The sequence below is a fragment of the Hemitrygon akajei genome, chromosome 30, assembly GCF_048418815.1.
Source record: "Hemitrygon akajei chromosome 30, sHemAka1.3, whole genome shotgun sequence".
Lineage (NCBI taxonomy): Eukaryota > Metazoa > Chordata > Chondrichthyes > Myliobatiformes > Dasyatidae > Hemitrygon > Hemitrygon akajei.
In genome coordinates, this window is record NC_133153.1 from 3,926,588 (window position 1) to 3,949,842 (window position 23,255).

Genomic DNA, 23,255 nt, shown 5'->3' on the forward strand with positions numbered 1-23,255 from the left:
TTATACTTTAAAAAATGTACCATTGTTTGTGCATATTTTTTGAGTGATACAAAGCCCTTCTTAAACCTACATATTAACATAATAGTTTAAATTGATTACTCTCACCATTTTCATTTTCCTACTTGCAAATTCTAAGTATTATACCTTTGAAATTGATAGTAAGCACATTAATTTTAACAGTGAAAGGAAAGGTAGAATTAATATTCTGATGAATAATGGCAGCATGTTCATATACTATGGCACTTAAAACTACCTGGAATTTAAAGTCAATAGTGAATTTAAAGTCAAGTTTGCCTTTCTTTATCCATGTTGGTACGATGTCAAGGCTACTGTCTTAGCATTTGACAACTGTACCTGCACAGTTATGGGGTTAGATACTGGGAAATCTGTAAACATGGCTGAGAAAAACCCATAAATCTGAGGCTATTAAACCATGTTGAAAAGGTGATCACTATAGCTGTAATAAAAACTCTGCAGTAGTTTCAGAAAATTCTTTTGATGTCCATTATCTACATCTGCTAACTTGTGACTATCTTATACCCACTTCTGTTAAATTTGTTTTCCTTAGTCATACAAATTTAAATAACTAATGCACCTCTTTTAAAAACATAATTATATATCTATTCTAATACTTGTATAATTTAATTTTTAATTATCTTCAATCAAGACAATATACACCTATGTCAAGAGTTATGTTTCTGTAATACCGCTTAGTGCAAATTTTTAGTAAAACTATGAGCACAGATGCAACATTAAAATGGTGCCAAAAGCTCAGTTACAAGCACGAATATGAAGTCAGAGATGCTCTGGGTACTATGTAGCTTTAGAGGTCGGATGGTAGCAGGCTGCCCTCATCACGACAGGAGAATTGATCTAGAGTACTCCATGATAATATAGTATTGTAGCATTTATTAATAATGATGTACAGTATATGAAAATATTTAAAAATAATTATTATACTGTCAAACCTTTAAAAACCAAGTAATGTAATTTTATAAATACATTCTTCTTTTCAGATGCCTTAACTTTTAGTCTTCATTCCCACATTTATGGTGCAAAACAAAAATGTAATACTTGCCAAAGAACAGGTCTAACTTCCCTTCAATCACAGATAAATCCCCAGGGCTAGATGAGATCTAATCCATCTACAATGGGAGACGGATATTGTCTGGTTCCATCTGACCATCATCCCTTCTTTATCTGGTTCCTCCTCACCTTCTAGCTACTGACTCTGCCTCCCCACTTGGCTCCATCTGCCAAATATTTTTCTTATCTATTTACACTCATTAACCCATCAGCTTCTATGTCTGAACTTTCCTCTATACCCAGTCCTATATTTCATGTCCCCTTTTTGCCATGTCACCTGCCCATCATTCCCACCTCACATGGTTCCCCTTACCACCTTCCAGATCTTTGTATTTACTGTGAATCTTAGGGTAGCATGTGGTAACATATATGTACTTGGACAAAAAAATTACTTTGAAATTTTAACTTTGAACTTTTTTGATTCAATTCCTGAAGAAGTCTTCAGAAGAGATCCACAACAAACACTGCACCTCCCATGAACAGCTGCAGGTAGGCATTCCTCCTCCTCCTCATAAAGAACCATTAGTGTGATTCAGGCTGACTGCATGCCCATCAAATTTTAAATTAGGCACTTCTGTTGAAAAGAGTTTGTGCCTCAAGTTGATCTCAAAAACCTGCTGAAAGTCTTTGAAAACTAAGATGGCTTGGACTAATCTCTCAAATCAATGCACAAACCTGCCTTCTCTAATCACACTCCCTTTTGATTGACTTGCCAATTGGAGCTTTAATTACCAGTAAACAGTCTTTGGAAAACAAACCAAAGAATGTTTTCTTGTCATAAGCTTAATTGAACTTTACAAGCTTAATGAATTTTTCCAATCTATTCTACTGAAGGAAACAATTACACAATTATCTAAAATGTTGTATTTTCATTATCTACTTGGTAGGAGGACTCCAAATATTCTTACAGTCGGTCATGATGCATATATCCTAGGTTCTAAATGCACTAAACCATAAAAGGCTACCTTACTTGTCAAGCCTGCAAAATATAACTGACATTTTCCAAATTTATCTTATGCTAGGAAATTAATTCAGCTATTCCCTTAAAATGCATATGTGAATGCTGTAGTGAGAATTTAGCATATTTACAAACTTCATTTTTTAAATTTTAATTTGAAATTAGGTCTGATAAATAAAAATATTTTTTCTAAAACAGCTGTCACTATCCAAATACTGCAATTAAAGTCTTTGATATTTGGTAGCTGCACAGACCAATGAAATATTGCTGTAATTTATGTGGCTGCCTCTTTGCTTCCATCATTTGATGTCAAATTAATGTCAAAATCAAAATGAATAATTCAGTTATTACTGGCATTTAAAGTAGCAATTTCATTTTTTTCTTTCATTGCAATTGCATTCAATTTTTAAAATATTTCAACACAGGCAGTCCGAACGAACCCAAGCAAAAACAAAAAAAAATGCTGCAAACACAGTCTGACAGACAACGTCTGTGGAAGGTTTTACATATTCTGTTTTTGTTTTATATTTCCAGCACTTGCAGTTTTTAATTTTCTAATTGATTCAATATTTTCTTTTTATCAACAAATACGTTGCTATGTGTCTGATGTCACAATGTGATGTATATGGAATTTCAATAAAGCCAGACTACTGGTTTGGACAACAAACCTTAGTCTGAGTAGGAATACAGATACTTCAACATTAATCAGCCAAGCAGACTACCTGCCGGGTACCATATGTTTCTGCAATCCCTTGGAGCCATCAGTGGAGTGTTGATGCCCCTCCTTCAAACTCAACTGTGCTAACTAGTTAAGATTGCTGTAAATAAACTGAAAGAGATAACATGAAAGCTTCATTGTTTAACTAACAGAGAGCAAGTTGTTGGGAAATAAACCATCATAATATAATTGTTCACCAATGGTATCCGTAATGAATAAACAATGTTTTGAAGAGAATCTTCTTCTAAGTCAGCCTTGCTTTCAATAATCAATGAAATTCAGAAAAACCTCTTGCAAACCAACACAGAGGCTGAAGATGGAGTAATCCTTTATCTTTCTCTCAGTATTTATGCATTCAAATATCTGAACATGGGACTTCTTTGGCATTATTTTATCACTGCTGGTGTGCTACTTAAAGGTTAGGATATTCACTGGATCCATTTGGACATAGTTGGTTTTGACTATATTAAATACAGTACACCTGTGAATTATAGTGTTGCTAAGTTTTATTTTCATAATAAATGATCAAACCATTACCTGTTTGGATTTCAGAATGGCCCATGAAACTACTTCGTTATTTGTCTTTTATCTTCATAGTAAATGATCAAAACACCATCTATTCGGATTTCTGAATGGTCCATCATAATTTGTCCTTTCTTACTTTGTAACATAGTGATATGTTTTGCACTGCCTTGCTGCTGCAAAACAACACTTCTCATGGCATATCTCAGAGATAATAAACCCAATTCTGATGAAGGCCATCACCTGTTGAATATACCACATCAATCCTCCCACTACAGGCTATGTTATCTGTGTGTATTTGTGAGGCCTATACAGAGTGCATGAAATGTTTGTGTTACAATAATGTATCCTTATATTCATACACATTTCATTCCAGATCATTTGCTTATAAACCATACTTGCTCTTCTAACAATAAAGAATGCAACAGACATTTAAAGCACTCCTATAGGAACCCCGAATCAAATAGTATTATTATTTTGCTAACATTTTGCATTTCTTGATAAACTAAGGGATGTATCAGAAATCCTTCAATGTGTTACTTTTGAGTGCTATTGTTAAAGTGCAACCTTAGATTATAATGACTTGCGCATTTCTTTTTGCATTTGTATTTCTATAAATAAAAGTTAAGCCAGATTGAACACAGAAAGGCCTGGAGACACTCAACAGGTCAGGCAGCATCTATGAACGGAAATGTACAGCTGACGTTTTGGGTCAAGGTTCTTCATTTGGATCAAAAAGATTTGGCTTTGCAAAAATGATTTTTACGCCTGATATTTTGGTGGTTCAGTGGGTTAGTGCCTTGCATTTCAGTTTGTTATATCTTTACCATGATGTTTTGCTTCCCGTGGAGAAGATTCCATAAAATCATTGAGAACTTCTAAATTAGGAAATGATGATTAACTTTAGTAAATAATATTGCACATTTTTATCATACTACAATTGGTTCACTGAAATAATAGGCAATAATTATTAATCATTTGAAATATTTTGCAGTAAAACTATTTTGTGAGGCTAACTGATTGGAAGACTGCAAAAGGGTCTTGGCCTGAAATGTCAACTGTACTTTTTCCACAGATGCTGCCCAGCCTGCTGAGTTCCTCCAGCATTTTGTGTGTGTTGATTGGAAGACTAACTTTTTGGAATCAAAAACAGAAAATTCTCTAAAAACTCAGTAAGTCAGGCTGTATCTGTGAAAAGAGAAACAGTTAACATTTCAGGGTTTTGACTCTTTTTCAGAACAGGGAAAGAAAGAGATGCACGTTAGCTTTCAACAGGAGAGAACGGGGGGGGGGGGGGTGGAGAGATTGTAGGACAAAAGGAATGTCTGTGATACCTGTAAGATATGTGGAAATGGCCTATGGGGACAGTTATCAGCACATTATAGTCCTAAGTGTGCATAATGTGTAATTGGTAAAGTGGTGGAACTAACTTGGCAACTTGGCAGACTAGACTTAGACACACAAAATACGAAACAAACAGAGAAAATAGCAAATGCTTTAGGATCTAAACAAACCAGTATTTGTGGAAACAGCAGGTGAGAGAAGCTGAATTAGAGGTGAGAAAGTTAGTCTGGATACAGTGAATGTGGGTGAAATCAGTGGAATTCCTCTGATAAACTTACTGTAGTGGAACATCCTGCAATCCTTGGTAACCTCTCTGACTTGAGGACGGTGATTGAGGAAGTAGTTGAAGACAGCTAGATATCCTGAGGAAGTCTACACCAACATCCTAGGTTCATCTGATTTGCCTCCAACATAACAGTCATGCTATATGCTTGATGTGACTCCAGATTAGTTCTGCAAGGGTCTTTCATGACATATTCAGTCAAAAGCAATCCCTTTTACTCTCCTCTCTAATTCACTTCATGTGCCTATGGTCAAATCAAGGCTGTAATAAAATTTGCAGTGAAATTGTTTTGAGAGAAACCCCAATGGAGTTACAGTGAGTGGGTCTTTAATTACTAAGTACTACTTGACATTATTACTTACAATTAGGTTGTCTACCTTCCAACGCAATTCATATCCTGAATTACAGCAGCGAGTCAACTGTTACTCTCTTCACAAATTTCATTTTAATCAAGTGGTCCATTCTTGATTACCATTGAGTAGGAGACAGAGAATCATTATTTTTAATCACTGTTGTCCTTCTGAGGAAGACCCCCCCACAGTGTAGTTTGGTGGGGACTTCCAGGATTTGCACCCACGTCATGATGAAAAAAAGTTTTTCCAAGCTAGGATGGTGTGTTACCTGGTAGGAAGAGTGCAGGTACTGATGTATCCATGTGCCTGCTGCCCTTATCTAGGTTTGGGACATGTTCTCAGAGTCTTCTAGGTGAGTACATAACAGCAATTCATTTTGTGATGGTGCCAGTGATCACAGAGCAGTACATCACAGGAAAAGGGCCTTCCAGTCACTCTGCCTGTGCTGCCCATGCTGCACATGGTCTATACCTTTCCATTCCCTGCTAGTTCATTTTCTTGTCCAACAGCATCTTAAATTTTACTAATGTATCTGCTTCCATGGCTTCATTTGAGGCACCTACCTATATAAGCTTCTTGCCTCATAATCAGGTTCAAGTTCCCACTCCCAGTAACAAACCAGGACCTAATTTCCAAACCCAATAACACACCAGGACTGAATTCCCACACTCTCAGTAACACACCAAGACCTAATTCTCAACCCCAATAACAGACCTGGAGTTAATTCCCAAACTCAATAACACATCAGGACCCACTTCCCCCAGTCTCAGTTACAGGGCCCAGTTCCCTCACTCCTAGCGCTGGCTAGTGCTGGTGGTGATGTGGAGAAGGTCAGTTGGTTTTAGATAAGAGTAGCCAAGTATCAGAAGCTGGGGGCTGGAAGATTCTCCCAATGGGAGTTAGAGATCAGACTGAGTGCTTAGCAAACCAAATGACAATGCTGGAGTTGCTGGGTCTGAGTGGGGACTGTCTGTATAAGCAATGCTGAAGCAGGATCTCTTTGGTCTCTGCAGCATGAGTGGAGATAGGGCACTGAGGGTACTGCCAATAGATAAATATTGAATAACTGACTCCCAGTCACATGACGCTGGACACAACAGAGTTAAATTGAATAGACTTGCTATTTCCTATGGAAATCCATAAACTGCAGACTTGGATCCGCTCCAATTTGTCTACTAGCACAACAGGTTCACAGCAGATGCCATCTCATTGGCTCTTTATTCAACTCGGGAACATCTGGACAGCAAAGGTACATACATCAGGATGTTCTTTATTGACTACAGCTTGGCATTCAACACTATCATCCCCCCAAAACTAATAAATAAGTTTCAAGACCTTGGCCTCGACACCTCCTTGTGAAATTGGATCCTCGATTTCCTCACTTGCAGACCCCAGTCAGTTCAGATTGGCAAACAACATCTCCTCCGCAATCTCCATCAGCACAGGTGCACCATAAGGCTGTGTGCTTGGCCCCTTGGTCTACTCGCTTTATACCTATGACTGCGTGGCTAAGCACAGCTCCAATGTCATCTTCAAGTTCACTGATGACACCACTGTTATAGGCTGAATGAAAGATGGTGAAGTGTCAGCATATAGGAGGGAGATTGAAAATCTGACTGAGTGCTGTCACAACAACAACAATGTCAATCTCAGCAAGACCAAGGAGCTGATTATTAACTTCAGGAGGAGGAAATGTGGTCCATAAGCCAGTCCTTTTCTGGGGATCAGAGGTATACACTTGCAACTTGAAATTTATTGGTGTTATCATTTCAGAGGACCTGTCCTGGGCCCAGCGCATAAGCACAATTCTGAAGAAAGCATGGCAGTGCCTCTACTTCCTTAGGAGTTTACAAAGATTCAGTGTGACATCGAAAAACTTGACAAACTTCTACAAATGTGGTGGAGAGTATATTGACTGGATGCATCACAGCCTGGATTGGAAACACCAATGCCCTTGAACAGAAAATCCAACAGAAAGTTGTGGATACGGCCCAGTCCATCATAGGTAAAGCCGTCCCCATCATTGAGGACATCTACATGGAGCATTGCTGCAGGAAAGCAGCATCCATCATCAAGAACCCCCACCACTCAGGTTATGCTCTCTTCTCACTGCTACCATCAGGAAGAATGTACAGAATCTCAGGACTTACATTATCAGGTTCAGAAACAGTTATCTATCAACTATCAGCTTCTTGAACCAAAAGGGATAACTTCCATTAACTTCACTTGGCCCATCACTGAAATGTTCCCACAACCTATGAACTTACTTTCAAGGGCACTTCATCTCATGTTCTTGATATTTATTCTTTATTTCTTTCTTTTTGTATTTGCACAGTTTGTTGTCTTTTGCACATTGGTTGTACATCCAGTTGGTGTGTTTTTTCATTGATTCTTTTATGGTTATTGGATTTTTTGATTAAGAAAATGAATCTCAGGGTTGTATATGGTGACATATATGTATTTTGATAATAAATTTACTTTGAAGAACTTTGCAAATCAGAAAGAAAAGCGCCGACTGATGTGTACAGCATTTTATGTTTGAAAGCTAATTCTTACTTTAACTTGTCAGTCAGATATAAGCCCAATTCTAAATTCAGTTCTAAACACTCATTGATCATAGACAGCAATCACAAACAGTTCCTGATAATGAGATTATAATTAATGACCCTAACCTAATATTTATTTTATTAATTCACTCTAATACTTACTTCCATGCTATGGACAAGTTTGCTGAGGGACTTGTTTATTACGCCTGTAACTTGAATGCATTATTTAGTTTGTGATGTTGACATCTTAATTTAATTGTCATCTTAGTGTGATAAGTGGCTAAACACAAAATATAATTTTATTTCCCACTATTCCGATTGAAATCTAATTAGAAAGCAACCAGCGGAAAAGCTCAATATCTCAATGAGAAATTACTTTGTACTTCTCAACAACCAAATAATCTGTTGTGTAGTGATTCAGTTTCAACCATCAGTACCCATTTACACTGCTCCCATTTTACTGTCTACAGATTCCCATTAACTCCTTAAATTCTCCCACTCACCTGCACACTAGAGACAACTTACACAGGTCAATTAATGAAAAATTTCTTTCACCCAGGTGAACATAAAGGCAGCCTGAAGGTAGTATTGTGATGATTATTTGAAGCATTATTTTGACAATTTGTTAGTTTTCTTGAGAAGCCATAATTGAAGGCACTCACTTTGAGAGAGAGACCCAAAATATCTAGGAATAGTTATTACAGAGGTCTAAAGTATATTGCATTAAGATTTAATTTACAGTGCCTAAAAGAGATAACCTCGCACTAGAAAACCATTAACACTCTCACACAACTACAACATATCTTGGATGAACATTTGAATGGTTAGAGCACAAAAGGCTAAGAGACTGGATGCTGGTAAATGAGATGATTTTAGAAGAGCACTTGATGGCTGATATGGACAGGGTGAGCCGAAATGCCTGTGCTATCACTTTATGACAAAAAGCAAAAAGTCTTTGTAAATTTTCATCTTTGAACATGTGTCACCTGGAAATGAGATATTGGTGAGAAAGGGAAGGCTAATGGGTGGGGGATGTGTTCTGAGGCCTGGATGGGGGTACCAAGCAACACATATTTGGAAGACAGGGAACACTTGGAGGCTGAGAGGTTGGAGTGACCTTGGTGATGAGGGCTGGAAGTGTGATCTGAGTTTGGGGTTAAGTAAAGTGATACAGAAGCCATGTCTCAATGGTCTCATGGTCTCAATTGGCCATTAAACTCAGTAATGGATGTTCCTGGGATAACACTTGTCTATGCCCTGAAATACTGCATTAATAGGCTTCAAATCAGCAATCACATCACCCCATGTGGAAATTGCATCAGATATGTTAGGGAGAAGCCGCTAGGACATACCTAGTCAAATCACGCCAGGTGAAGTTAAATACTTTTTAAACAGTTACACAATTAATTCCCAGCTCTACAACTTGTACAATAACACTCACTGACTACAGTAAGAATCCCCTGACATACTCATGACTCAATGCCCAAGAAATCTGCTTCCATCACATTACTTGTGTTTAGATACTGCTATAATTTTTGGCTGGTGTTAACTTGCACCTCTCAAAACAGCAAATGCTTGTCTGCACTTGGGATCAACTGTTCAAATTGTACTTCATCTTCCTGTCCAGAATTCATTGGTCTATTCATGGTGTGGATACCTCTACAAAACTCTACTAATCACTGGTACTTCTGATTTCAGTTTGCTAATTCTATATTAACTATAATAATAAATGTACCAAATATACTCAAAAAACACTTTTGATTTGTTTGCTCAACTTCAGGATCTCCCTTCTTGACATATGCTAATTTCTGCCTCGGTATCAATTTTGGCTCTGCATCTTAAGTTTCTTCCCCCATAAAACGATCATAACCTTTAAACCTATGCTACAGATTGGAGTAAAACTTTCCCATTGTATTTTATAAAGGAAACTGGCCGTTCATACATATCATAACAGCAATGGCTGCAAGTCTTTCACATTTGGAGTTGTCAGCAGTAAAATGCTCACGGCAGCAAGACATTTAGTAAGTCATGTGATAATTGAGTAGAGGCAATAGGATTTTTTGAAAGGGAAGTTGGGTTTGACAAAGTTGCTTTGTCATGGGTGACAAAGTTTTATATAATGGAGAAAACAGGATGGCTAAATTAGAACCAGCAAATGGAATGCATACATTTGCATTTCTAGAAGGCATTTGATAAAGTTTCACATAAATGTTTTGTGTACAAGGTAAAGATACACATGGACTAAGGTGGTACATTGTATGGACATGGGTGTAGCAGAAAAGAGAGCTGGGTTAAATTCAGTGTAGCGGCAGAGATCAGTACTGAGCCGCAACTGTTTATGATTGACATTGAAGGCTGGATGAAGGACCTCAGTGCTCTGGAGCTAAAGTTGCTGATAATACAATTGAGGAGGTTTGCAACAAAAAGCTTACAAGATGAACAGATGTAATAGGTGAGTAGGCAAGAAATTAACAGAATATTATGTGAGAAAATATGAGCTTATTGTCATTGGAATGAAGAATGGAAAAGCCTATTGTTACTTAAATGGAGTGAGACCACAAAATGTTGTGGTCCAAAGAGATCGGGTGCCCTAGTGTTTGAAACACAAAATTTAGCTTGAAAGAACAATGTTTAATTAGGAAGGATAATGGAATGTTGGGCTTCATTGCAATGGGCATAGAATATAAAAGTATGGAAATCTTTAAGTAACTTTGAGACATTAAATGTAAAGAGACACTATATTTATGTCAAGACTCTTAATAATGTTGTATATTGGTCTAGTCCTTAGCTCTTCGAAAGTGATAAGTTGATAGGATGATAAACAAAGTACATGGCATGCTTGCCTTTATTAGTCGAAACACTGAGTACAAGAATCAGGATGCAGCTTTATAAAACTCTGACTAGGCTGCATCTGGAGTACTGCGTTCAATTCTGGTCACCCTATTGTAGGAAGGATGTGGAGGATTTGGAGAAGGTTTGGAAGGGGTTTATCAGGATTAGAGGGTTGTTATTTTTCTGGAGTGGCGGAGGTTGAAGGAGACCTGATAAAACTTATAAGATTATGAGAGGCATAGAGCAGACAGCTGGTACCAGGGTGAAAACCTCAAATATTAGAGGGCATGCATTCAAGGTGAGAGGAGTAAGTTCAAAGAAGATGTGCAGAGATAGTTTCTCACAGGGAGTGGTGGGTGCCTGGGGTGCTGGTGAAGGCAAATACGATGGAAACACTTAAGAGGTGTTTGGATAGGCAGCCCGTCCACAAGGACTGGCAGACATAAATGTAAATAAGGAAGCTAGCAGGATGAGAAAACCATTCAAACAGGGAAAACATAGATAAACAAAAACAGAAGAAAGCAGAAACAGGAAGCAGGCCATTCGCCACCCCTTCAGCAAAGAAGTTGCATCTGATCTTGCTTCTAAATGTCATAACATTGAATGTCAATGAACTGCAGTGACTGAAGAATAAATGGGATAAGGAATTTTCATATTTGTCAGAAGACTAAAAGGACGGGAAAGTAAATACCCTGATTATTACGGCAGGCAACCGAGCGGTGAGAATTTGGGGCAAGCAGAAATCTGAAGCTGGATCTGGGAGGATTTATTGCAGGACAGTGAATCTTTTGAGTACATCTGTCTCTTTCTAGCCTTTCTAACCACAATAGAGCAGTTACATTTCCAGCTGAACACTACCTCACTAAAGTTCTACAACATGCATTGCAACATATTTTGAAGTCAAGCTCAAAATTATTTTTATACCCTTAGGAAAATGCACATTACCATCATACTGATGTGTGCTGGAAGTTCTCTAAGTATTTGACAACTTGAGGCAAAGACGTGCAGCGATAATGTAATTTACTGTAGAGCATATCATTGGTCAATTTTTCAAATAAATTAGGAGGGTGGAGCTTTCTAAATAGGAATAGGTGTCAGGTTGTACAATTAGCAGGCAGCAGATAATTGCATCAAGGGCAATAGCTTATATTCATGTTGCTTTCTTATAATAAATTATATTGGCCACTACCCTCTGTCTTCTAAAGGGCAAGTCAATTCTGAATCCAAATGGCCAAGTCATCATTGTTCCCATTGAAACTTCTGTCTGAGCCTACTATGAGGGGCCTCATCAAACACATTAGTAAAATCTACAGAGACAACATCCACAGCTCTACCTTCATCAATCATCTTTGTCACATTCTCAAAATGTTAGTACAACATTACTTGCCCTGCACAAAGCCACGCTGACTATCCCTAATTATGCCATGGTTTTCCAATTGGACAAAAATCTTATCCCTAAGAATCCTCTCCAATAGCCTCCCAATGTGAGACTCACCAGTCAATAGATCCCAGGATTATCTCTATTTCCCTTGGACAGAACAACATAGGTTACTTGCCAGTCCTCCAGGAAACTGACTGAGGAGGATGTGAAGATCTTGGTCAAGACCCCCAGTAAACTCATCTCTTGTTTCTCTCAATAACCTGTGGTACATCCTATCAGACTCTGAGGACTTATCCATATTAGCATTTATCAAGGGACCCAACACTACCTTCTTAACTGAAAATGCCCTTGTGTATTTGCATACTTCACGCTGATCTCACTCTCCTCCACATCCTTCCACTTGGTAAATATTGAAGCAATGTACTCATTTAGAACCTCTCCCATATCCCCCACATCCAAGAACATGTTTCCTTTTCCCAGTTATCATTTGCTTTTGATGTATGGATAGAATGACTTGGGATTGTCTTTAACCCAACTTGTCAAAGACTTTTTTATGGCCTCTCCTTGATTTCCTAATTCCTTTCTTAAGTTATTTTCTAGCTCCTTTATAATCCTCAAAGGATATTTTATTCTAGCTTCCTAAACATTACATACACTTTCTTTTTCTTCTTAACTAAATTCACCATCTTTCTCATCATTTAAGATTGCCTTACCTTGCTATCCTTATCCCACCTTCTTACTCGAACATACCAGTCCTGCACACTGTGCAGCCTTCATACTGCTGTGCACTGACAACCTCTCTGCTTCCTTCTCAATCCTGATGCAGTGCATTAACTGATTCAGTGACTTTCATTTTATGTCTCCACACATGCTGCTTGACCCACTGTGTTCTCCCAATGTGTCAAAAACATGTATAGCCTGGAAAGAACATCATTAATCAGAGGTCGATAAGTTCTTGATAAGTCAGGGTGTCAAATGTTAAGGAAAGAAAGCAGGAGAATGAGATTGAGAGGAATAATAAATCAGCCATGATGGAGTGCAGAGCAGACTCAATGAGTTGAATAGCCTTAATCTGCTCCTCTGTATTCTAAGCCATAATAATCACTCCAGTGCAAGGTTATCCACAACATTTGCCATTGAAAGAAAAAATGTATTTTTTAAAATTGTTCATTCATTTTGGCTATGGGACACTGATTATTAGTCTTCATTTGGAAATGCTGTTTTAAGACTGACTTCATTTCTGTTCCCTGTTAAGTTTATGCATAATAATCAACGCCGCAACATACATAATACTACAACATTCTACATTAAATATTATTTGCCAAACAGAGACTTGATTTCATAAAACCACACTCAATACCTACATTTATTTCATTTGTAGAAAACAGTAAATAACAAAATCCCAAATGGTCAGTAAAAAATTCTATAGCCATTCAAAAACATTTTTGAAAAGTCCTCAACCAATTCCAGATCTTGCAAATTAACTAATTCTACGAGATTTGTGTAAGATAACTTTTTGAAAAATGTTTGAAACTCCAAGAAGACAACATCCCTCACAGGAAAATAGCCACTCACAGGAGACCTTGCCCACGCCCAGGATTACGGCTGCACAGGTGGAAGGTCAACTGAGGAAGATCTGTACCAGCAAGGCGGCTGGACCGGACGGAGTTTCCCCACGATTACTGAGGGCCTGTGCGACTGAGCTGGGAGAACCACTACAGCGCATCGTCAACATGAGCCTGGAGCAGAGAAGAGTACCCAGACAGTGGAAAACATCCTGTATTGTCCCGGTACCGAAGAAACCACAACCAAAGGAGTTGAATGACTTCAGACCTGTTGCCTTGACGTCGCACGTTATGAAGACCATGGAGCGGCTGATAATACAGAATCTGAGGCCACAAACCAGGCACGCCCAGGATCCTCTTCAGTTTGCGTATAAGGAGAAGGTGGGAGTGGAGGATGCTATCACGTATTTGCTGCACAAATCACTCTCTCACCTAGAGGGGGTCAGTTGTGCTGTGAGGATTACATTCCTTGACTTCTCTAGTGCCTTTAACACCATCCAGCCCAAGATCTTAAGGCACAAACTAACGGAGATGGGAGTAGACTCTCACATGGTGGATTGGATAGTGGACTACTTGACAGATAGACCTCAGTATGTGCGGTTGGGAGACTGTAGGTCTGACACGGTGGTCAGCAGCACAGGAGCGCCGCAGGGAACCGTACTCTCTCCGGTCCTGTTCACCCTGTACACATCAGACTTCCAATATAACTCGGAGTCCTGCCATGTGCAGAAGTTCGCTGATGACACGGCCATAGTGGGGTGTGTCAGGAATGGACAGGAGGAGGAGTATAGGAAACTGATACAGGACTTTGTGATATGGTGCAACTCAAACTACCTGCGTCTCAATATCACCAAGACCAAGGAGATGGTGGTGGACTTTAGGAGATCTAGGCCTCATATGGAGCCAGTGATCATTAATGGAGAATGTGTGGAGCAGGTTAAGACCTACAAGTATCTGGGAGTACAGTTAGACGAGAAGCTAGACTGGACTGCCAACACAGATGCCTTGTGCAGGAAGGCACAGAGTCGACTGTACTTCCTAAGAAGGTTGGCGTCATTCAATGTCTGTAGTGAGATGCTGAAGATGTTCTATAGGTCAGTTGTGGAGAGCGCCCTCTTCTTTGTGGTGGCGTGTTGGGGAGGAAGCATTAAGAAGAGGGACGCCTCACGTCTTAATAAGCTGGTAAGGAAGGCGGGCTCTGTCGTGGGCAAAGTACTGGAGAGTTTAACATTGGTAGCTGAGCGAAGGGCGCTGAGTAGGCTACGGTCAATTATGGATAACTCTGAACATCCTCTACATAGCACCATCCAGAGACAGAGAAGCAGTTTCAGCGACAGGTTACTATCGATACAATGCTCCTCAGACAGGATGAAGAGGTCAATACTCCCCAATGCCATTAGGCTTTACAATTCTACCGCCAGGACTTAAGAACTTTTTAAAAGCTATTATTAATGCTTTTTGAGATAGTGATTTAGATGCATATCATATTTTTTTTTTACTGAGTTAAGTATTGTATGTAATTAGTTTTGCTACAACAAGTGTATGGGACATTGGAAAAAAAGTTGAATTTCCCCATGGGGATGAATAAAGTATCTATCTATCTATCTATCTATCTATCTACCAGTACAGTACATCTACCATTGCCTCACTACAGGAAGGATGTGGAAGCCATAGAAAGGGTGCAGAGGAGATTTACAAGGATGTTGCCTGGATTGGGAAGCATGCCTTATGGGAATAGGTTGAGTGAACTCGGCCTTTTAACATTCAGTACATTCAGCCAGAGACTCATTCCACCGAGATGTAACACTAAACGTCATAGGAGGTCATTCCTGCCTGTGGCCATCAAACTTTACAACTCCTCCCTCGGAGTGTCAGACACCCTGAGCCAATAGGCTGGTCCTGGACTTATTTCCACTTGGCATGATTAACTTATTATTATTTAATTATATATGATTTTATATTGCTATATTTCTACAATATTCTTGGTTGGTGCGGCTGTAACAAAACCTAATTTCCCTCGGGATCAATAAAGTATGTCTGTCTGTGTTCTCCTTAGAGCAAAAGAGGTTGAGAGGTGACCTGATAGAAGTGTACAAAATGATGAGAAGCATTGATTGTGTGGGTAGTTAGAGGCTTTTTCCCAGGGCTGAAATAGTTGCCACAAGAGGGCACAATTTTAAGGTGCTGGGGGGTAGGTACAGAGGAGATGTCAGGGTAAGTTTTTGACTCAGAGAGTTGTGAGTGCGTGGAATGGGCTGCTGGCAGTGGTGGTGGAGGCAGATACGATAGGGTCTTTTAAGAAACTTTTAGCTAGGTACATGGAGCTTAGTAAAATAGAAGGCTATAGGTAAGTCTAGTCATTTCTGAGGTAGGGACATGTTCGGCACAACTTTGTGGGCCGAAGGACCTGTATTGTGCTGTAGGTTTTCTATGTTCATATGTTGTCTTTTACTAGAAGCTTTCTCCATTCAAATAAAAAAAAACACCTCTAATATCTCTTCTATTTGTACAAGTGCGGAAGTTAACTTACTAGCACAAGATCTGAAGATCTCGACTGGAGATTCAGAGTAAGGAGTTTGAGACCCCCATGGTAATTGGGGAATGAAAAATGAAGAAACTAGATTAATCTGGAATAAGAGTAAACTACAGCTACATTGGAGACACAAAAGGCTGCAGATGCCGGAATCTGGAGCAACAAACTTTGAAAGAACTCAGTTGGACAGGCAGCATCCATGGAGGTAATGGACAGTCAATATTTCAGGTTGAGAAGCTTAATCAGGACTAAAATCCTTCACATGGAAATTCACAGCATTATCGACTGTATTTGTGGCCCCCTCTACAGCACATTGGTAAAACTGGACTCAAGCTGGGCAACCACTTTGCTGAGCATTCTATGCTCCATCCACTGTGACCATATGGATCTCCTGGTTGCCAGCCATTTTAATTTTCCTTCCACATTGACGTGTCTGTCCTTGGCTTTCTCCAATGCCAAATTAAAGCTGAATGCAAACTAGAGCAACAGCAGCTCAGATTCCACCAAGGTAATCTATAACTTGGGGACATAAATATGTAATTCTTCAACTTCCCATAATGGCTCTTACTCTGCCCCTTTCTCTTTTCCCTCTCCACCTGACCCTCATTGACACATGCCCCCCTGCCCATCACTGGTTCCCCTACCCCAATTACTCTCCCTACCTCCTCTTCTTGAATCTACGATTCACCTTCCTGTCCCATCAGGTTTCATTATCTTCAGTCCTTTGTCACTTTTACTTATCACTTCTGTCTCAATTTCACTTCTGGTTCCACTCCCTCATCTGCTTATCATCCTTCCCCATCACCTGGATCCACCTATCACCCATCAGTTTTTTCTCCAAACCTTCCCCTTCCCCTTTTGTACTGACCATCTCCTTCCTTCATATTAGTTTAATTAAAGGACTTGGTCCGAAAGCACTTGCCTCCAAAGATGCTGTCTGTCCGCTGAATTCTCCCACCCTATAGTGTATTGCACCTAGCTTAGGTTGCCATAAAACCTATTGATTTCACTATGTGCTCCAGGGAATGTGTCATCCTGGTTGCCACAGATGCAAGTCTAAACCCAACAACATGGTTGACTCCTCACTCTGAAGCAACCAAGTTAGTCATTCCCCTGGGGGCAGTTAGGGATGGATAATAAAGGCTGACTTTGCTAGTGATGTCTACATAGCTTTAATGAATCAAATGTACCCACAGTACTTAGTATACTCCATTTTAAAAATGGAGTCACAGACACAGTCCCTGACTCAGGTCAGCTATTAAAGGATGAGTAGAGGGATTGTATTGTTCCTGTACCAGTCCTCTAGGACCTTCAGGTGCTAATTATCTCAGCTACCAGTCCAATCTATTTTAAGATTTTTTTATCCTGCAAATGATATCTATTTTAATATTAACAATTTTATTGTTAACAGTAATATTTAACATTGGCAACTGAGTATCATTTTCAAGAAAACAAGTTGAATGAGAGTTTCTCATTTCAAAGAATCTTTCCCATACATCCTGAAAGACATATTAATGGCTAAGCATATCCGTGTTAGCTCTCTGAAACTCAGCACAACTAGTATTTTCTTTCTATTGGAACAAATAGCTTCCCTTTTTCTAATCATCCATGAAGTAGATACAGTATAATCACAGCTTTTGCTTCCCTTAACAATTTATGATAGTTGTCTTTGCGATTCTGTAATTCTACTACATTGAAATGTATTTTGTGTATCACTTTCTAGTCTTTATACAAAGCAAATCAGCCTTAGTAATTTGTCACAGCACAAGCATCTTACATTGTAACAAATTATTAGTCCTTCCTAATTACAACCTCTGACTTTAGAGACGTTAGTAGTATGACATCCACTTGTGTCACTTATTGGAGTTGTTTACAAACTACCAAACAGTAGTAAGGATGTGGTCTACAAATTACAACGGAAGATAGAAAATGCATGTCAAAAAGGCAATGTTTCGATATGCAGGTAGATTAGGAAAATCAGATTGGTGCTGGATTCATCAAGGGGACATTTCTAGAATGCCTGCATGATGGCTTTTTAGAGCAGCTCGTGATTGAGCCCACAAAGGGATCAGTTATTGTGGATTGGGTGTTGTGCAATGAATAGGAATTCATTATAGAGTTTAAGGTAAAAGAACCCTTAGGGGATGTGATCATAATATGATCGAACTCGCCCTAAAATTTAAGAAGGAGAAGCTAAAATCAGATGTACCAGTCAGGGAATTACAGAGGTGTGAGATAGGAATTGGCCAGAATTGATTGGGAAAGAACACTGGCAGGAATGACAGCACAGCAGCAATGTCTGGAATTTCTGGACGCAATTCAGAAGACACAGGATACTATAGATACATCCCAAACAGGAAGAAGTATTCTAAAGGCAAGATGGCACAACCATGGCTAACAAGAGAAGTCAAAGCCAACATAAAAGCCAAAGAAAGGACATATAATAGAGCAAAAATTAGTGAGAAGTTAGAGGGTTGGGAAACTTTTAAAAATCAACAGATGGCAACTAGAAACATCATTAAGAAGCTAAAGAAGGAATATGATAGTAAGCTCACAAATAATATTAAAAAGGATACCAAAAGTTTCTTCAGATACATAAAGAGTAAAAGAAAGACCAGAGTGGATATTGGACTGCTGGAAAATGATGCTGGAGTGGTAGTAACAGGGGACAAGGAAATGGTGGACGAATCAAAGTATTTTGGATCAGCCTTCACTGTGGAAGACACTAACAGTATGATAGAAGTTCCAAGTGTCAGGAGTCATGAAGTGTATGAAGTTATCATTACTAGGGAGAAGGTTCCAGGGAAACTGAAAGATCTGAAGGTAGATAAGTCACCCAGTGAACACCCCAGCATTCTGAAAGAGGTGGCTGAAGAGACTATGGAAGCTTTAGTAATGATTTTTCAAGAATCACTACATTCTGGAATGGTTCTGGAAGACTGGGAAATTGCAAATGTCACTTAACTCTTCAAGAAGGGAGAGAGACAGAAGAAAGGAAATTAGAGGCCAATTAGTCTGACCTCAATGTTTGAAAAGATGATGGAGTCGATTGTTAAGGATGAGGTCTCAGTGTACTTGGAGGCACATGACAAAATAGGCTGAAGTCAGCATGGTTTCCTCAAGAAAAACTCTTGCTTGGCAAATCTGGTGGAATTCTTTGAAGAAATAACAAGCAGGATAGAACAAGAAGAACCAGTTGATGTTGTGTATGTGGATTTTCAGAAGATCTTTAACAAAATGCCAGACATGAGGCTGCTTAACAAACTATGAGCCCGTAGTATTACAGGAAAGATTGTAGGATGGATAAAGCAGGGGTTGATTGGCAGGAGGCAAAGAGTAGGAATAAAGGGAGCCTTCTCTGACTGGCTGCTGTTCCATCGAGGCCTGTGTTGGGACTGATTATTTTTATGTTATATGTCAATGATTTGGATGATGGAATTGCTGGCTTTGTTGCGAAGTTTACAGACAATATGAAGATAGGTAGAGGCACAGGTAGTTTTGAGGAAGTAGAGAGGCTACAGAAGGACAGATAGATTATGAGAATTGGCAAGGAAGTGGCAGATGGAATACAGTGTTGGGAAGTGCACGGTCATGTACCTTGGTAGAAGAAATGAAAGGGTTGACTATTTTCTAAATGGGGAGAAAATACAAAAACAGAGGTGCAAAGGGACTTGGTAGTCCTTGTGCAGGAATCCGCAAGGTTAATTTGCAGGTTGAGCCTGTGGTGAGGAAGACAAATGTGATGCTAGTGTTCATTTAAAGAGGAATAAAATATTAAAGTAAGAGTGTAATGTTGAGACTTTAATAAAGCACTAGTGAGGCCTCATTTGGAGTATTGTGAGCAGTTTTGAGCCCCTTTTCTTAGAAAGGATGTGTGAAGGGGATTCAGTCACAAAAATGATTCCAGGATTGTATGGCTTATCATATGCAGAGCATTTGATAGTTCTGGGCCGGTATTCACTAGAATTCAGAAGAATAAGGGATGACCTGATTAAAACATATCAAATGATGAAAGGCTTTGATGGAGTGGATGTGGAGAGGATGTTTCCTATGGTGGGAGTGTCTGAGACCAGAGGACACAGCCTCAGAATAGTGGGACATCCTTTTAGGATGGAGGTGACGAGGTATTTCTTTAGCCAGAGGGTGGTGAATCTGTCTAATTCTTTACCTCAAGCATTTGTGGAGGCCAAGTATATTTAGGGAGATGTTGATAGATTCTTGATTGGTCAGGGTATGAAGGAATATGGGGGAAGGCAGGAGATTGGGGCCGAGAGGAAAAATTGAGAGGATTCAATGGGCCAAGTGGCCTAATTCTGCTCCTCTATCTTATGGTCTTATGGTCTAAATCCTTTAGGTTTTGTTTAAAATAAGTTCTTTTAAAATAATCTTGACTTCCAATAACTTATTCTGCCGGCTATATGACTTTGGATTATATCATTTTTCAAATCTTCTCCTACACTGATGTCCAAAGCCAGTTTAAACACTCATCAGGATCTATGTGCCATTCCTGCCATCCACTCTCTGGTTTACTGTCAGTGACACACTACTAACTGATTTCTTTGTCCATGACTATGTTTATTTTTTAAAGTGCAACTCGGCAAAGAAGCTAACATTTGTTTCCACCACTTTGAACTTGTGTGTCACACTGCTGATTGGGAAGAGTATTACAGCAGAACTTGGAGGGTATTCTAGAGAGTTTGGGCAATGAGACTGCTTGGGGAGAACTAAGAAATAAATTAAAGTGTAGTCACTTTGGCCTCCCTATATCCCAGGGGTCTCAACCTTTTTATGCCATGGACCCCCACCATTAATCAAGGGTCCATTGACCCCAGTTTGGGAACCAGCTATAGTCAGTGGAATTAGAAAAAAAGATATGTAGTAAATTGCAAAAACAAAAAAGTTGGATTAGTGGGAAATTGTAACATCCCCAATATTGAGGGGAATGATTTGTAAAATGTATCCAAGAGGGCATTCTCAAGCAGAATGTACAGAATCCTACTGGGAAGGGGCTGCATTTGACCTTATCTGAGGGAATGAGGATGGGGAAGTGATTGAAGAGTCTGTAGGGGAACCCTTAGGTAACAGTGATCATAGTTTGGTGAGCTTTAATTTTTTTATGAGCTCTAAACTGGGGAAGTCTATGAGATGATTTGGCAGCAGCTAGAGGGGGAAACAACATCCAATAAGCAGAAGGCATTTAAAAAGGAGAAAATAAGAGTTGAGAGTTGGCATATCCTTGTAAGAGTGCCATGGTTAACGGGGGATATTGAAGATTTGATCAAGGAAAAGAAAGAAACCTTAGCCACGAGTCAGAAATTGGTATCAAAGAAGTTCTTTAAAGCTTTTTAAGTGATATAGTCATAGAGTTATACAGCACAGCAACAAGCTCCTTCAGCCCAACCTGATCATGCCAACCAAGGCATCTTCCTGATCTAGTACCACTTGCCTGCATTTAGACCATATTCCTCTAAACCATTCCATTCCATGTACCTGTCTAAATGTCTTTTAAACACTTCACTGTACCCACTTCTGCCATTTCTACTGGTTATACTCAGCACCCTCTGCCTATAAACCAACGCACTGAAGTCCCTTTTAAATACTTCCTTAATATAAAATAGAACTTCAGAAAGAAACTAATGAGGGGAGAAACAAGTTGGACTAAGGAGCATCTTAAAAGCTTTTAAAAGCATATTTGAAGCAAGTGGTAAAGAGCAGTTCTTAGGAACCAGAGGGGTAATCTGGGGCAGAGGGATAATCTGGAGCATATTTGTATCAGAAAGGAGGTACTGTTAGAAATATTGAAGAACATTAGGTTGGATAGCCACGAGGTACCAGAAGACTAGAGGAGAGCTCATGCTGTCCCTTTGTTCAAAAAGGGGATCTATTATTTCACTAAATATCCTTATGCTCTTCTTATTCATAGTCTCCACACAACCTGACAGAGCTTGAGCAGTTTTGTAAAGGACGACGGGGAAGAATTATAGTGTCCAGATGTGCAAAACTAATAGAGACCGATCCACACAGACTCAAGGCTGAAATTGGTGTCAAAGGTTCATGTACTAAATACTGACTTAAAGGCGTGAGTAATTATGCAATCAATTATTGTGTGTTTAATAATTGTAATAAATTCAGACCATGAAAAGTTCTGTTCTGTTGACCAGTGTCAAAAAAACCAAATTAAATCCACTGCAATTCAATGTTGTAAAACAATTAAAAAATGAGAATTTCCAAGGGGAGTGAATACTTTTTATAGGCAATGTAATTTAGCACATAACATAAAAGCAGAAAAGAAGGGAACAAAAACATACAGAAACACAAACTAATGAAAGAAAGGTACTTAAGTGAAGGATGAACAGAGTTTCTTTCCATCTTTAATTGCTGTAAATTGATGAGTAAATATTATATTTAATAAATGCTACATTTCCAGTGTTGCTACTTAAGGGCAAAAACAGAAAATGCCAGAAATATTCAGCAGGTCAGGTAGCATCTGTGGGAGGAGAAAATGAGAAACAGAGTCAAGATCAGGATCTCTCAAGAAATCTAAAAAGATGACAAAAGAAGCTGTGGGCAAGGTGGGGCACAGGATGTCACCAATGGGATAAAACTGGATGACCATGGGGATAACCTGGAGACGTGGTTATTGGTTAATAAGTGAATGGGAGAAGTTAAGAGAATGAGAATATCTAGTGTCAGGCTTCACTGTTACAGTACAGAAGATCATAGTGGGATAGAGTTGGGGAATTAAAGTGACAGGTAATGATAAACTCAGGGGCACTCCTGCAGCCAGAATGTGAGTATTCCACAAAGCACCCAATTTGTGTTGGTTTCTCCAGTGCAGAGGGGACTAGTGTGAACATTGAATGCAGTGCAAAAGAGTGGAAGTGCAGGTGAATCACTGTTTCACTTTATGGACTGCTTGTCTCTGAGTAGTAGGAAAGGAGGAGGGAAAAGGAGAGTGTTGCATCACAAGTGGTTACAAGGGAAAGTTAAGATGTGTGTCGCAGTGAAATGTCCTTGAAGGTGGTGGAGATTGTGGAGAGTGAAGCTGTGCCAGGACCAGGCACAGGAGCTGTTTTTAACAACAGCAGTGAGAAAGCCAAAGTTCAGAAAGAAAGAGCTTGTTTCAGAGGCACC

General features: G+C 39.3%; 1 protein-coding gene across 1 annotated transcript in view; it reads right to left on the reverse strand.

The window, feature by feature from the left end:
• The window catches only part of LOC140718759 (protein unc-13 homolog C-like), a 337,501-nt gene that overhangs the window by 155,174 nt on the left and 159,072 nt on the right, over positions 1-23,255 (reverse strand). The gene's annotated exons all lie outside the window — the stretch shown is intronic.